The 17,236-nt window shown below is 39.0% G+C and overlaps 1 pseudogene; it reads left to right on the top strand.

The window, feature by feature from the left end:
• LOC104395275 overlaps positions 1–17,236 on the top strand; it is a 54,001-nt pseudogene that overhangs the window by 7,504 nt on the left and 29,261 nt on the right.

The following is a 17,236-nucleotide window of genomic DNA, read 5'->3' on the forward strand; positions in this document are numbered from 1 at the left end:
GGGGGGGGACCGCACTTGGGACCCCCTGCCGGGACTGCCTTCCCCGCCCTGCCGTTCTCAATTTTATTTTCTTTTCCACGTCGCTGCCCATTTCCATTCACGCACTTTGAAAACTTTCGGGAGTCAACACACAGCACAGCGTGGCAAGAAGTGATAAAGCTGATCTCTTGCGAGCACCTGCTGTGGTTTGCTGCAGCCAAGAGCGACGTGAATAACTAAAAAGGAACCCTCACTTTGATTTTTAGTTTAAAAATAAAGCAACTAACCTGCTGGACACAGGACTACGGTAATTTTTCTGAGTTTGTTTTTCATCACAGTAGAAACTGCAGTCTCCTCCTCCTCCTGTTTTCCGAGGCTTACCATCTTTACATCTCAAACCAAAATGCACACCTTTGCATTAAACAGCACCAAGTTTCCTGTACTTCTGGAAAATGGAAGTGCTGCAGGCAAAATGAGCCCAACTGTTTTTATTTCTTGGTTATTCAAATCTTAAGCAATTTCCCTATGCCCTGTCATAGGGTGGTTTGTGTACAATGGGTCAGAAGTTTTATTATTTTATATATATGAATGTTTAAAGAAATGCATTTGGTTTTGAATTTGCATATTCTGCTCTCAAGTCTGAAAAGAGCTACACATGCTTACACAGCAACAGCCTAATTACGTGGTAACAGTTGGGGTTTTTTTCTTGTTATACAAGAGAACCTAAACAAAAGAAACCCACAAACATTTAAAACCTAAGTAAACTTACTCAAACAGAATCTGTGTATGCAGGACTAAATTTAACTTTCTGGGAATACAAGAATGCAATAGGATCAAAGAGCCAAGTCACTCATTTCCTAGATTAGGTAGACCTCTCTGTCCTTCATTGATCTCTGCTGTTGTCAGTGCTCCTTGCTGTATCTTAAAGCTCTTCACGTGGATAAACAACTTGCCTTCAAAAATCAGACAACAAAAGCATTCAAATTGGCTAAATCTAAGCCACTCAGTACATTTTTAATATTTCAGGTCTAGCCCATTGGCCTAACTCTTGTTGTCTCTGCCTTCATTGGTGTAGTGTAGTTTATTAACAGTCTACATCTCTTGCTCTCCTGACCAGCGAGGCCTGAAAGTGCTTTCACAACAGGAGAAATCACATCTAAGCACCACTGAAAAACTACCACCTGTCCTCTTCTGTGAAGACAGGCTGGTGGGCTTCAACACGGGTCAGTGCCCAACAAAACCAGAATCTTGCTACTGCATCAGGAAGGTGAAGCAAGACCAAGGGATTCTTATGGCTCCTCCACAGCTTCAGCTCCTGAAGTTCTCTATAGTAATTTTTCTGCCAGCTGAGCTCTTAATCCTAACCACAATGAGAACAAATTATCTGTCTTCTAGAGCGTACTTTTAATTGTTAATTCCTTTTCTCTCCCATGACTATTCAGAGAGGGAAAGATAAAGTATATAATTAATAGCACTGTCGTTCCACTTGACTCATACTGTGACAATAAAGGACCCCACGACAACTACAAGGATGCAGAATGTTTTCTCCTTGCTGGAGAACTGTAAAGAGAATTACACAATTTTATTCTCAAATGCACCTCATTGCTGCTTTGATCTCTTTTATGGTCAGTCAATATTTATTAACAGCAGTATCCACCTTAAGGTGGACTTTCTCTAATCTTAGACAACTCAGAAGCTTTGATAGGAGCCACACAGTGAGTGTATTTAGTCTACAAAGGTGCATTACTTAATCTGCAGGAGATGACAACTGCCAGAAAAGCCAAGAAAAAGCTTAAACTGACAGTAAGCACAGTTTGTCCTCTCAATTACTATCATGATTGCAAAGGCTCTTTCTGTTCTGTATTCCCATATTACTTCTCATATTTTATCTCTTATTTTCCACATTTTACACTTAGCTTAGAAAAGGTAGGTGTAATTTCAGAGAAAAGCTCATGGAAAGAGGAAAAGAACCCAGAACTTCATGAGCTGACCTTTGCGGCGGTTTCCTTCTGTCTTCCCCCTCCCACTACCATCCAGGTTTCCAGAAGAATCAACATAGCAAACAGGGCTTCCTTATTCTTGGTAGTCAGAGAAAATACAAGTGGTTATGCTGTCCACTCTGTTCTCAAAATTATATGAGGTGACCCACATTGCTTCTATGTGAACTATTCTAGAGATGCTCTAGGAACAGAAGGTTATTTTGTTTCCTAAAAGCAACTTTCAGATAAGGTCTTTGAAATGACTTATTAACATTTTCCAGGATAGCAGATACTTGTTCCTGAAGGGCTCTTCAAGTAGACAGGGGACCAGTTGATGTCAACTGCCTTTGTACTAAGTTCTAGGCAAAAAAAACCCTGAAGACTTGGATCATCAAGATGATTAAGGGACTTGAGCATCTATCATATGGGGAATGGCTGAGAGAGCTGGGTCTATTTAGCTTAGAGAAGAGGAGGCTGAAAGGGGATGGTCTCATTAATGCTTATAAATATGCAAAGGGCAGGTGTCAGGAGGATGGGGCCAGACTCTTCTCAGTGGTGTCCAGTGACAGAGCAAGGGGCAATGGTCACAAATTGGTAAGCAGGAGGTTTAACCAAAATATAAGAAAATACTTCTTTACTCTGCAGGTAACAGAGCACTGGAACAATCTGCTCAGAGAGGCTGTGAAGTCTCCATGCATAGAGATATTCAAAACCTGCCTGGATGTTTTCCTGTGCAATCTGCTCTAGGTGATCCTGCTCTAGCAGGGGAGTTGAACTAGATGATCTCCAGAAGTCCCTTCCAACCTCTACCACTCTGTCATTCTATGATTCTGTGAAAAATAAAGCAGTTACATGTTAGCAATTTTCATGATCCATCCAGAAGTATAAACTACACCGAGAAACTAGAAAATCTGCACATGGTAATGATTTGGCCCCTGGTGCTCAGCTCACCCTTCTGGTGCTGCTGGGCAGGAACACCCGATCCCTCAAACAAGATGCAGGCAAGCTCCTGATTACTGCCATTTGTTCTGAAACATACCACTGATTTAGGACCAGTTATGCTACATTACACTTTCTCAGGGGGTGCATATGTATGTAATCAAACATCCAAATCAGCACTTGCATCAGTTTGAATGCATGTAGACATCATGAGTGAGGTGACAGGAGTTCTAGTACTCTGTTTTATGTATGGGTGCTACTGGTTCCTCTGCTGACTGCAGAGTATTGGTAAAACGTACGGAAGTCCAACATTGTTCAGCAATTTCTGCTGCAGAGTAGTAAGAAGAATACATGATACTCCATTTCTTGCAGCAAAGGCATTATTATTAAAATTAAAAAACAACTATTAAAAACATGTTGTTGAGACAATGCAGCATTTCAGATTAATTAATAAACCCTGTTAATTTTCTTTTCTTTTTCTGGCTCCCCAGTGCTTCAAGGAAGTATGACAGCAAAAAGCTGTTGCTTGTAATAACAAATAATGACATTATGGGAAAGGGAAAGGGAGAAAAGGGAGCCCTGTTATTGCAACACAGCTGATCCTTTGAAGGAAAGAGACAGAAATCTTCACTTACTCATACCAGACTAAGTAAGTTACAGCACAGAAGATTTATTACAGGCAACAGCAAATGAGACAGAAAACCACCAAACTTTATGTTAATTCATTAGCAGAGAGAAAGTGACATTTCTAAGATAGATAAAACACAAGATGTCTGTGGGAGAAAGTGGGGACTACTAACAAAAAAGCCTGAACCCTGGTGCAAAAAAATTGCTGCTCTCTGTGCAACCCATCACTTACACTCTCTCGCACCTTCTTTCAAAATAACAGGTGTGTGCCTGTGTCTTAGTACAGCCGAGCTTCCTGCCAAATCAGTAGCTGTGTCCTTTCTCCACAGTGGCACCAACTGCTTGCCAGCATAGGAAACCTCCCCCCAGCTAGTGCATGTGGATTCTTCAAGATTTCTTTGCCATTTGCTCCAGTTTCATGCTAGAGTGAGAATTCTTGTACAAGAACATATATTAAGACACGAATATTGCTCTTACACAGGAACAGATAGTGCCAACAACTTACAACAACATTCTCCCTGTTACCCTAGGCAACAAGCAATACTCACTCTATAGGCAATTCTGGACAAGCCAGTTTAAAATGTCATTTTGAGGAAATACATTAAGACATGGAGAACTCCCAACTACTGAGTGCACACCTTCAAGCAAGGCTCACAGATAAGCTCCAGCCTTTTGAGGCATTGATTACTTACAGACACATTCCAGGCACCTCAGCCATCACACTCCTATGAAAAAGAAAAAAAATCCACAAAACAAAACATGATGGTCAAAATGTTGGGAATGTACCTGTAAATATTAAAAGGCTTAAAATTACTTAGCTTATCTTTTTAGCCTTTTTCAAAGTGACATGCTGAGGATGTCTTAGGCCTATCTCAAGGAAAGATGGTAAAACACAGAAAGTTTAATTAACATAGCAATGTGTTGCAATAGAATCAGTTTAGAAAGAAAACTGATGATGAAGTGCAGTGAAACACTCCAGTCACAATACTGGGAACTATTGTTTTGAAATACTGGGAAAGCTCAACCAAGAAACCAAGGAGAAAACAGAAGCAAACCAGTTTGTTAAATGAAGAAGTCTTTTGGTTTGACCTTCAAAAGCTTATTTTTTAGATACACAGTGTTTCACAGTTACCTCATTTTTGTTTGTTGGTTGGGTTTTTTTGTTGGTTTTTTGTTTGTTTGTTTTGTTTTGTGTTTTTGTTTGTTTTGGTTTGGTTTTGTAACTGCCCTGTGGAGAGTAAGGGCTGAACACATGAGCTGAGCAGGACCTGGATTCATCTTCTAGACTGCAAACAGCTGCTGGGCAGCCAGGGCAACCACTCAGAAGCTTATCAACTTAAGGCACAGTAAAACTCCAGCATATTTTTTAAAAAGCTGCTGAAGATGAGTGAGCTTAATCTAAGTATCTAGTCTGTTACTGCCTGCTTTTTGATATATAATGCAGCAATAGTCCAATATAACAAAAATGAAGTAAGAAGCAGTTATGGACTTCACTTAATTTGCAGAAATTCTTTTGTGATGTTTCCAGAAGGTAGGCACTACACAGATATAATATTAATTATTGCCTCCTATTGTATTTTAACTTACTTACCTTACCCTCTATGTTACCCACATTAGCTGGTCAGACAGAAGAGCTCTGCAGCCTCTTCCTGCTCCTTGACAGCAGCTCCGAGAAGGAAACGTGGTCGCAAGATCACCAGAGGCATATTTTACTCAAAGCCAAAAAAACAACAGTAACATTTAAGAGATTTGAACGGAAACCGCTCCTCTGGGTGGATTTTAAAAGCCAAGTTTTGCAACAATGTTTTTAATACTCATTACCTCCTGTCCCCAAGAAACAGTTATCATCACAGAGGAGGAGGAGGAGCACTATAAACGGGAGCAAAACCACTGTGCACCAGATGAATGTCCAGAGAGATGGGAAACTGTGATTGAAAGTTTTTGCAATACTGAAGCTGATACCAATGCCTAGAAGTTAACATTCAGTCCCTTGACTAATATTTATTTAGAGACAGTGTAACATGCCCACTGCAGAACTTCGAGTTTTAAATAGAGGAAATTAAAAAAAAAAAAAAATTAAAAAAAAATAAATTGTTTTATTTTTATTTTAGGAAACTAAATATCACAGGCAAACGAGCTCCTGAATCTTTTAATCTCTGGTTACTTCTAGAGGGTTTGCATGACACAGGCAATGCTCAAGCCTATACTGATTTCTGTATAGCACTGAATTTCCCTCTAACATAATCCCAATTAAAACTCAGGTTAGAATGAAACTGAAGCAATGAGCTTCCTTATTAATCCCAACACTAGATGCAGATTTAATCCCAATGCAAGCAAATAGATTCGCACTTCGTTTTCATGCAGCAAAGATTAATTTGTTTTAATGAAGATCTTGAAAAGTGTTTCTTTTATGTTGTTCTTAAATTACTGATTTTTAACCAAGCCACTGAACCCATCAACCCTGTGGACACTTATCACCTAAAGAAGTTGACGAAGTATTGCAAAACTGCACAAAACCCCTAAATTCTTCAGGTGCTGCAATACCAAATGCCAAGCCCCTGAAAATAAATATTTTTTTAAAAAAATTACAATTTCTGGGAGAAGAAAACTCTCATAAAAAGATACATTTCTTCTCACTGCATCCTTTCAAAGAATCACACAATACAGTATTGCTGGATCACTCAGACTTCTAGATAATTTTCTTTTGTCCTAAAGAATGGCTAGTTTTTAGTGGGCAAGGTTCTTGGTAATTGAAATCCCAACCCAAAAGTACTGCTGTGAAACTCCTAAATGTTTCTTAGGTACTTTGACACCTTAACTGATCTGAGGCACTCAGAGATACAGTGGGTAACTGCAGCCAAGCCTCTAATGATGAAAACACAACTTCCATGACAGCGTGACCTGGAGCAAGAGCCTAACTCAGATCTCAAAGACATCTGGGACAACCTCCACCTGCCAAGCACAGTTTCAGTGCCCAGACAACCCAGCTCCTCAGGAGTTGCTTCCTCAATGGCCACAAGATCACAGCGATCTGACTCTTAAGGTGATGGTAAAATTCATCCTTTTCCCCTTCACCCTGAAACTTGTTTTCTTTTGGGGAACGATTCCAAGATTCATTTGTTCATCAAGCAGATCTGCTCTTGGCAATATTTCTAGGCTCTTAAGTAGAGATAACAGAGATACTGGTAACAGTACAAGTGATTCATATGCAGACAAGGAATTGGATACTCATCTCCCCTTTTCTCCAAAGCCATCTCATGCTTTGTGCTTTTCTTCCATATCCATGTGCTGCATGCTTTGCCTGAGGCAACCTGTTACCAGCAATGACCCTGGGTGTGCACACAAAGAGATGCATCTCTTCATCACGCTGTAGTATGGGATTTATGCTAACGTGCCATTTCCCTGAGAAAGAAAAAACTAAGAACAGGAGGTAACTTCAAGTATTATATACCAAGTCATTTATTTCTATGGAGAAATAGATTTAATTTCACTGCAAGTTGCTTTGGTAAGGAAATGCTTTAACATTCTCCAAACCCTTAACCCTTGGGTTTCAGTAGCTGTAATAATAAAAACAAGGACGACCATTAAAGCTTGCTGCAGATTAGCATTAATGATGAACCTAAGATAATTTAATCTAGCAGTGAGTTTGGTCACAACAGACACATTCAAATAAGAACTCATCATCCCATTTTGCATACTCAAAATTAATATTAAGCTGTAGCACCACTAACAAGAGTAGGTACTTATATTTCCACAAAGCCAAAGCTGGGGAGTATTTTATGCAGTAATGTAGCTGGAGACTACATTACTACCCTTATGCAGTCACTGCTTCCACCCTACCCTTCATTTACATTGCTACAGACAACGACAATGCAATTTCAAATATCTGAAAACTCCATTCAGCAACATGGACTCTGAGACATCATTATATGTGGGTTTTCTCCTTTCTTTACCAGTGAAAAAGGAATTGCTCCAAAGACTCACATTATCTTTCAACAGTCTTAAAATTAATTTTTAAAAGTGCTAAAACCTCTGAATCTCCATCTCCTGCAAGTTTATTAGAGCTGTACATCTACCCTCTACGTCAGAACAGTTGCAACAAGTGTTTCCTCAAGCTATGGAGTTATTGACTTGCTGATTTTATAGAATATGTCCTATATAGACGAGTAAGTGCAGGAGCAAAAGGAAGCAACAATGTTAAAAACTTTTTTTCTCTTCAAACAGAGAGGCTTCGTAAACAGAGCTAAAACCTCCAATTACATTTTTCAAATAGCGGAGCATGTTAGGCCAGTACAACCCAAAATCTTGGCCAGCCTGACAAGCTCAGCAGGTTTTCTCCCTGAACTGTGTCACCAACTTGGAGACAAGTATAGCAGAGTTCCAGACATGCCTTGCATCAGGAGAGAAAAATGAGTATGAACACCACGCTGAAGTTTTCAAAGATGCAGGTGGAAGTTCTGCTGCAAGAGTCCTACAGCACATCCATGCAAATTGTGAAGCTCCAGCCCCCTCCTAATTAACACTAAAGGCATCTACATCAGTCAGTTTGAGACATTTTGCATTGTCAGCACAAGTTATTTTAATTATGGTAAATGATCACTGGTGGGATTCCACCCTGATACCAGTTTTCAACAAAAGCAGCAGGATTTTGAAATCACAGCACTCATTGTTATCATAACTATTCAGGTTAAAACCAGCTTGGATGTCAAAGCTTTTTCCGAAACCTACATATTTCCAAATGCTCATTGCATGGAGCTTCATCTGGTTATCCAGATGTATGTTTTATTAAAAGTCTTTCAAGCGCTTGAGTCTAAGAAAAGCATTGGAAAGTCTGTGCATATTACATTTTCAGGAAAATAAAACCACGTAGCAATCTCCAAAGGTGAGATAACAACTGGGAATCAGTCTCCTACTTGCATAAACCATGGTTTGTGCTGAACACAGTAAAGAACTTAAAAACTTAAGTCCTTCATTGACTGGATACTCACAATTTGGCCTAACACAGGCTGCTGGCATATTCCCATAGTTACAGGCACATAAATGACTTCAGCAGAGTTCTTTAGTGAGCTGAATTGACTCAGTGTTCACATTATTAACACAGCTTTTACTTTGTACTTTTTTGGTTTTGTTGTTGTTAAATATTTTATTTAGTTTTAATATCTCTGTTTATGTTCTGTATTTTCATTTCCTAAAGATGTTCTGGAAGAGAAGATGCTTGTGAACAAATGAATTTTGATGGAAACAGTAATTCTTGCAGTCTGAATGCATGCACTTTAAACAGAAGTTTAGACTCAAATCATAAGCTAGGCCATGTTAACAATATTACATATTTTTTTAAAGTAATTTATACCAGAAAATACTCAGTATCCTTGCTATGCAATGTAAAATAATGAAAACAGAAAGACAAACCTCAACCATCTATTTTGCAAAGCAATATTCAGTTCTTTTCCACGAAAACTGGCAAACTAAAGAGAGAGTTAATCTCCCAAGAGATTAATAAGTAATTTATGTCAAAACTCGTACATTTCTTTAATAAATAGCAGACAGAGATTATGAAGTCTTGAGATGGACGTACTGAGGCTGGAAGTTGCTCTACTCAACTCCTGGCATGAAGCACGTACTGTTACTGGCAAGTACCAGAATCAAAGTACCGAGCTCAGAGGTTCATGTGTATTCTTGGTCCTAAACTTATGTGGGACAACCTTCACTTTCTAGATCAGATTTTTAGTCTATAAACACCACAGTTGGTTAGGTCCTACTAGCTTCAAACAGAAAACGTATGTGAACTACCTCTTTCATGATATGGAAACTTCAGTCACGAAGAGGAAGAAGATGGGGGAATATAAAAAGAACCGTGAAGTACTGTTCCAACTGACCAAAATATTCCATGCCTTGTAAAAGGGTTTTGGTTTATTTTTCTTCTGGAATTTATCTCTTTTTTTGCCCTGTGAAAGCTGAGGTAATTTTAATCTTCATATTTTAGAAGATGTACTTTAAAGTATCCCTTAAAAGAGTTATTTCTGCCATTTGGGGGAGTCTCTAACTTGTCTCTTCCAGAGTAACAAAACAGCAAGTGGGATTTTCAGCAGTTTGATGTTTGGAAGGAAGCAAAGAGCTCTCTAGGCATTGCCACAGGAGTCCCCCCTTTAAGAGATACTGAAAGGATACCGTGTTTTTGGCTGCCATCTATCTACGTAAGTGTTGCCTCCTAATGTAGCTCCTTTGCAGCTTTCTCCCCATCTCACTCTTTATCCTTTTCTCAAACTGACAGATCACTTTCACTCAAAATGGTCCATTTAAAAAGACTCATTAAATACAGTTGTCATAAACCCATAAATATAAGCCAATAAAACAGCATATCACAGAGAATTTTTCTGGTATCTTCTAGATAATTCTTGGCAGGCATCCATCACAACTCTTGGTAAATGCTCTCATGTTTTATCCTCCTGGTTGAAAATCACAGCTTTACCAATGGCCTTAACATTTTCATTTCCTTTTCTTGCAAGTTCTCAATCACTGATAGCCTGATCTGCATCAGTCATTAGTTTTGCCCACACAGGCACCTTCCTTACTGCAGCTGCCTGCAGTAGCTTTTTGAGCACCTAGAAAAACATGAATGGTGAGTTCAAATTATGAATCAGCCAAGTGACCCCATGACAAGAAGGCCGAAGTGTTTAACGCTATCGTTGCATTGACATTTGCCAAAGCCAGCTGTGAGTTGGCTGCTGGTACAGTGACACCAGTGACAGGGATTATATATCCTGTAGGTTAGAAACAGTCAGAGAAGACTTAAGTTAAACACTCTCACCTTGTATTTGTCATAGAATACTTAAAGACTGGTCTAAAGTAAACTCAGAACATCAAACGGTTATCTTGAGAGGTAACAAGGAATGGTTGCTGAACCAGAGACCCAGAAGAGGCAAACCTGCTGGCTACCTCTAAAAACAGGGGAGGAGGGAGATGCCTAAGAAAAAAGAGGAGATGTCAAAAATCTGCAGTGGAAGGAAACAGAGAGAGTTACAGCAGTTGCTTCGGGTCTGTCAACAACACATCTTGCCCAGCCAAATTAATTTTAATCTGAAACACAATTGCAGGCCTTCTAGATAGGAAGCAATGACTGTCATTATCTCTCAAACTCATTAGAGCTGTCTGGCAGTAACCTACTGGTGATAGAGGAGTCTGTGGGTTTATGTTGGATGACAGCATTAGAAAAGAAAGATAGTTTTAGTAAACTTGGAGAAGTGGAAAAAAGTGAATTCAGTAAGAAAAATGCCAGTTACTGGGATACCCAACTGCACAGATATAGTGTGGAAAACAAGAGGTGAGGCAAAAATTCTGCAAGAAATTATTTGGAGACTGCAGGGTGGGAAACAAGGACCATAATTCAGCATTTCCTACTCTGTAACAGCATGACAATCCTTGTCCTCAGATATCCATGAGAAAGTCCAGCTAATGGAAAAATTATGGCACTTTGCTCAGCTAAGGCTGAACCATACCTTTCCTGAAATGCAGTGCTCAGAATTGGATAAAGCCAGAAAAGGTCTAGGGGAGACCAACAAGAGTGGTTAGAGGTCTTCAGCATGATGAGAAAACAAATGCTGGCCAATAAGAAACTTTAAAAATATAAAAGCTTCTGCAAAAAAGAAGGTAACCCTCTGGTAATCAAATGTGGTGAGAAGGAAAAAACTGAAACTTAAACTATACAGACTTAGATCTCCATGAAAACTAATTTCACTAATAGGAAGAGTTAGCTGTGACTGGTCATTGACTAAGATGAACACTTCACAGAGAATATTTACAAATAGGACAAACATACAGCTGAAAGATTATCTCTTGAAGTTTTCTTTGGTGTCTTTTTTTCCTCATGGTTGGCATGAGAAGGCCAAGATACAGCAGTGTGAGACTGGAAAGAAGTGTTTAAGACACCGCTGACAAACTTGTACAAATAGAATAGAGTTAAAAATATAATCAACACAATTAAACTGGGTTTGCCCCCCTCCATAAATTCTGTGATGAAAGAGGAATTACAGAGACTATTTTTGAAGATGTGTCATCTCTCCCCCACCCCCTCCCTAATGGTGCAGGAGACCCTTTTCCTGGGTTTGAAAACTTTTTGTTTGGTATTTACAAATTATTGTCCTGTTTCACAGCTCGCAATGCATAACTGTTATATACTAGTCTTCCATAGTAACTTGGCATTGTTTTATTGCACTGTGTAGACCAGACACCAGGTTTTCCAGATCATTAGACACCAGTGGTCTGATGTATACAGCAGACACAAACTGGTACCACATCCCAATGTATCTCCCTATATAGCTATGCACCTGTGGTATCTACAAATAGCATAAATATTATTCAGCTTATTTTTACTATGTAAAAGGCACAATTGTAGGGAGGCAGTTTGTCATGAGAAGAGTTCTCTGAGACACTCAGAACTCGTGCTGGAATTGCAGGAGAAGTGCTATACACTTTCATGGATTTCTAAGCATGTTGAAAAAGGTGCTTGGTAAATTCTAGCTGCTTGGTGGAGGGGAGGCTGGTGCTTAGGCAAGAGGATCTGGTGGTGCTCTGTGAGAATGTATCAGGCAATCTGGTTATGCTCATGTTAGAGAGGGCAAGCAAGCAAATTTCAGAGTTGCAGATGCACACGCACACTGAAACTTTCTGAAGAAATTTGGTGATTCTGTAATTCTCAAGAAGGCCAGTAGAAGGGTATGGTAAGACCTTTGCATTTTCATCAGATGGTACAATATTGTGGTTAAAAAAACAGTCATAAGAGTTATCCCCACTACTGTGCAGAACTATCTTTTAGCAGAGGTGAGTAACACTAGGAATAATGTAAAGGTTATCTTATGCAGTTACAATAATCCATGAAAGAACTGAGCTGAAATCACCTGGTTTTAGCTTTGTTTGGGCAGTCAGTCAGATGCCTGCCTACTTCATTGCTTGCTCCTCCTTAGAAAGTAATAATGAAAAACTGTTTTCCAAGGAAAGCCACATGTGTCAATGAACTACTATAGTTGGGCATAATGTCAATACCACAGAAGGGACCTTGCCTCAGAGAGTGAGGGCCTTTCAGACCTCACAACTGGTTCCAGAAGTGCCTTCACAACAAACCTCCCAATTATAACATTCTATCTGTGACTAATCCCATTACCAGTCACCACAGTGAGTAGCAGCCAAAATGATACACATCTCTTGATATTACTATGATGTGCCATGTTCTGGTTTCCCGTCAGGCTTTTTATTATTAATTTTCTTTTAAATTCAATATATTTTGGGCTTTATGTTATTACTCTCTCAACAACAAATGACTATATTCTCAAATATAGAAGATTTGCAATTCAGGAAGCAAAAATTCCATAATATTATGCAGAAAGAAAAGCATGAAATCTTTGATGTAAATGAACTGTAGACCCAGACTCCACCTGGTCCTCAGTGCACAAGGAGCAGAGCCAGCGGAGGGAGGAAACCGCTACAGCTGGGCTGAGAGAGTCCAAGGGAAGAAAAGGCAGCAGTTGTGCTCTGCTGAAAAGCAAACTGCCTGCCAGGTTCTCCAACTGCACTGCACCAGGAAGCATTTTTAATCAGTTAAAAAAAAAAAAAAAAAAAAAAAAAAAAAAAAAAAAAGAGAGAGAAAAAAAAAAAAAGAATGTGGTTATTAGAATCGGGGCAACTTCTCTATTAATTGGTATTTTCCTGTAAGGATTGATTGTCTCTTAAGATATTGTTATTTTTTTTTAATGTTCTTCCAGTAATAAGAAAAATTCTAGGGAATTTAATACAGCTGTTTCATGTAAGATTATCTCTTGTTGACCATACATTTTGATACTGTCTTTTAAACACTGAACCAGAAATAAGGAAGCATCTAAATCCGTATTAACCCAAGTTTGCAGAAGTGATGTATTATTAACTACTTCCTCTCATCTTTTACATTGTTAATTTGCTTTATCTTGCACGTCACACACATCCTCCTATCCAACATAAAGGAATAATATATTTAAACACAGTTATTCATGCTTACATGACGTTAAGATACAAGAGGTCAAATCTTCAGAGAAATTGCACCAGTTCCTCTGCTTGAGGAACTGGCCCTTGATCTGTTCAACATGTCTTATGGTTCTCAACTTCTAAAACAAGTTCTCTTCATCACTCTATCACCTTTTTCTAAAAAAAAAATAATAAAAAAATTAAACAATTCATTTAGAAGTTAAAAAAACAACACAACAAAAGAACCCAGAAAAAAAAGATCATTCAAAGTGATGCTATCACAATAATCCATTGTTATTTTGACTTGTTTAATTTAGGATTATCTTCAAGTTTGTTTCTTTACACAATCACCCAGTTAGTAGTATGGGAAAACAAGGGATGGCAGGCTTTAACATTTCATTCTCATATGAAAATAATAGGTCAGAAAAATCTCGTTGACCACTGTGGGAATTCAATCAAACCTAAGCACTGTACTGTAGGAACACAAATTCCACAGGCAGGCAGCACTGTCAGTCTGTATGCTCCATCAGCATCTAAGTTTTTACACAAGATTTCCATTATCATGAGAAATTCTGACAGAGATTTGGATTAACTTGACTGCAATGCTTTATTTTCAGCTTTATCATCAATACTATAAATACTGAGACTCCATCTAAAAGAAATTAATTCAAATAGCAACACAGACTAAACTTTTGTGCATGTAAAGCATTAACACGAAGGCAGAAATTGGGTTAGGTGTCTACTGTATATGGTTACATAATAAGAAAGAATTTTCCTCTTTATTTATTTGCATAGGTCTCACTTGCCTGTTCCTGGTAGCGGAAGACTGAATGCACACAGATATTCAGTTGCTGTAGATCAGGTGCCTCCTTTCAGGTCAGCAACATCATCATAAATGGACACAATCAATTGACACTAGCTCAGAGTTTCCTGCTCTGGAAAAAATCCTATATAAATTCGACATAAATACTTCATATTCATGAACTCCAAAAGCACCAACATGTGAGAGTTTTTAAAGCTGCACTGATATTGTAGAAAGTTGTGGGTTTTTTTTAGATCACGTGTATTCATGGCAAAGAGCAAAAAGACTGCACTTTTCCAAAATTCAGAAGTGCACACACATCCCCCAGTAAAAATCCAGCTACAAGTCTTGTCTTCTGAGTCAAGAATCCTTTCTCCAGGGACAACCCAAGAGTTTATTCACTGAAAGTGAATTCACTGAAAGTGAATAAAAAGTGCTTAAAAAATAAATAAATCACCACTTCAGTTAATTTTCTGGTGATCTTGGCTTTTGAGCTCCCTGGGATACCTCAGGAAATGTGGGTTTCCTCATCCAAACCAGCCAGTCTTGTAAATTGGTACTGCAGAAACCAGCAGCGGGTGTGGTTAGCTGTCAAAACCACTGGAGAAATAAACTGCAGAGACATGAGGGTAGCCACAGGCACAGCGTCAAATTCCCATGCCTCTGAGGGAAAACTGTGCCATCCCTGATCTCAATCTAAATTACCCTGCATCAGGGACAAGCTGATCCCATCCTAGCTGGCTGATTTTCCACCAGTTGTCTGGAATTGCTGGCACATGGGGTCACCAGGTCCATGCTTTCCCTGATGCCTCTCCCAGAAAGAGCAGAGGAGCAAGAGATGCCCTTTACCTTGCCAGGCAGCTCTGGAGATGCAACATCTATTCAAGCATACTTGGAGCCATAGGACAGTGCAAGAGAAACAGCCACTTCAAAGCACTGTCCTATCACACGTACTGATGCTGGATCTGAAAAGGTAGAAGTTTGACAATACCTGAGATAGAAATGGTATTTTCTTTCACATAAACGCTGGATCTGAAAAGGTAGAAGTTTGACAATAAGGTTTTGAAATGCAAAGTAGATTTTTAAAAAGGTTACCTTACCACAGGGAATCTGAACCTTTGTGAAAAACAAAACAACGTTTTGGGAGTTTCCTAATGTAAAAATCTGCTAATGGCTGGTATGGATGGGCTGCCTCTAAGACCATAAAAAGGCATGAGAGACCTTCCTGCAGACTTACCAGTACCTTGGTGCACTATGCCACCTGACAAGCAATAATGCAGCACATGGTGTCTTCCACAACCATCTGCAAGTTTATTGGTTGTCTTCATGGCTTGATATTGCATTCTCCCCTGGACCTAAAGCATTTTCCACCTTGGGCTCTCGCTTTATAAAATAGATTCTCATAAAAAGCAAGTTTCTGTGTGTGCTTCTAGACAGAAGAAAAGTGGCTGAATGAGTGAACTGAGAGTAGAGTGGGTAAAAAACTTAAGGTACTCTATCACAGCAAGTCAAGTGTAAAATTTTGCTGAAACCACAGTAAATGAATTCACTTTTAGCCATTTATTTTGTGCTCTTTAAAACCTGAATTTACTCTAGCTCCCCCTTTAACATGGAGTAATCCCATACTCCACTTTAAACACTGATATCACGCCCCTGAGATTAGGGAGGTATTCAACTAGATTGCTGAAACTGGAGATCACAGAGCAGTTTGTCAATAGTTGTATAATTATTCCAGTTTAACAGGAACACTAGGGCTTCAGCGAGTTGGATTTGAGCAGAAGAAAGAAACAAAATGACAGGACTTCTATAGGAATACATACAGACATTGGAACTTTGACCCAGTGTAAGTCAGTGAAGACCAAGATATTTAATGGGCACTTAGCGTCGGTGATATTGTCTAAGGATCTGTCTTTAACAAAACCACTGGGTTTAGTTAAGTTATAGAGTGTATGAACAACAAGAACTGTTCCAGGACCCCATCTTCTTCAATTTTTTCTTTTTTTGTTGTGAATGCCCTCTTTGGGATCAATGGCAAGCTCATGATGGGTATCCAAGAAAAGGAGGCTGTTAAGAAAGACCAAATTTCCCTTGGTACTTTAAAAATTATATTGAAAGCAGACTGGAATGCCATCTTAATCACCATCCACAGATTACAAGATGAAGAGAAGAGAGCCAAAAAGAGTTAAAAAAAAAGGACAAAGTTAAATGGAACAAAACCTAGGAAAACATCAGGCACAGATGGAGTTTGAAAAACGTTCGTTAAAATACAGTAATGTCAAAGTGTGAAATTCAGTTTCATCTCTGCTGCAAAGCTGCATCATTTAAACTAAATTCCAGTGAAAAGCAATTTGCCCTTGCAGTGAGAGCAGGCAGCACTACAACCAACAAGCATAGCCTTAGAAGACTTGAATTAGAAAGAGCAAAATGCATTTTTTTTTGCAAGTCCAGTGACAATCCAGCACAATTTTCATCTGAACTTCAGAAAGATGTAAACAACTGTGAGGGATTTTGAGAAGTGCTTTGAAACAATTATGTGGTTGGAGGAACTGACTACGGCTTCATGGGATAAAATTGAGCAGGACACAGTGAGCTAGTAGGGAGAAGTGTACCTCACAGAAGAATGATTCTGCTGTGAAATATGCAGCACTTTTCATCGGGTACTTAGCAATCCAGATTAGCAGGTACTAACAACCAAATTTGAGAGAGGTTATTTACTGGAATCACAGAGCCCCCAAGGAGCAGCACATTGCATGAACTGAGATAACAGAAAATTAGATTCTTTAGACCTGAACGCAGGCTTCTTGGTGCTTTCCAGATTCAAAGTCTAAAGTATCTCCCTTCCCAGGCTCTTGTGTTAGCAACGTTTTGATTATTTCAAACATCTAAAGTTTCACTAAAAATTTGACACACCAGTTTATAC

Source organism: Chaetura pelagica, unplaced genomic scaffold, assembly GCF_000747805.2.
Source record: "Chaetura pelagica isolate M959 unplaced genomic scaffold, ChaPel_1.0 scaffold13, whole genome shotgun sequence".
Lineage (NCBI taxonomy): Eukaryota > Metazoa > Chordata > Aves > Apodiformes > Apodidae > Chaetura > Chaetura pelagica.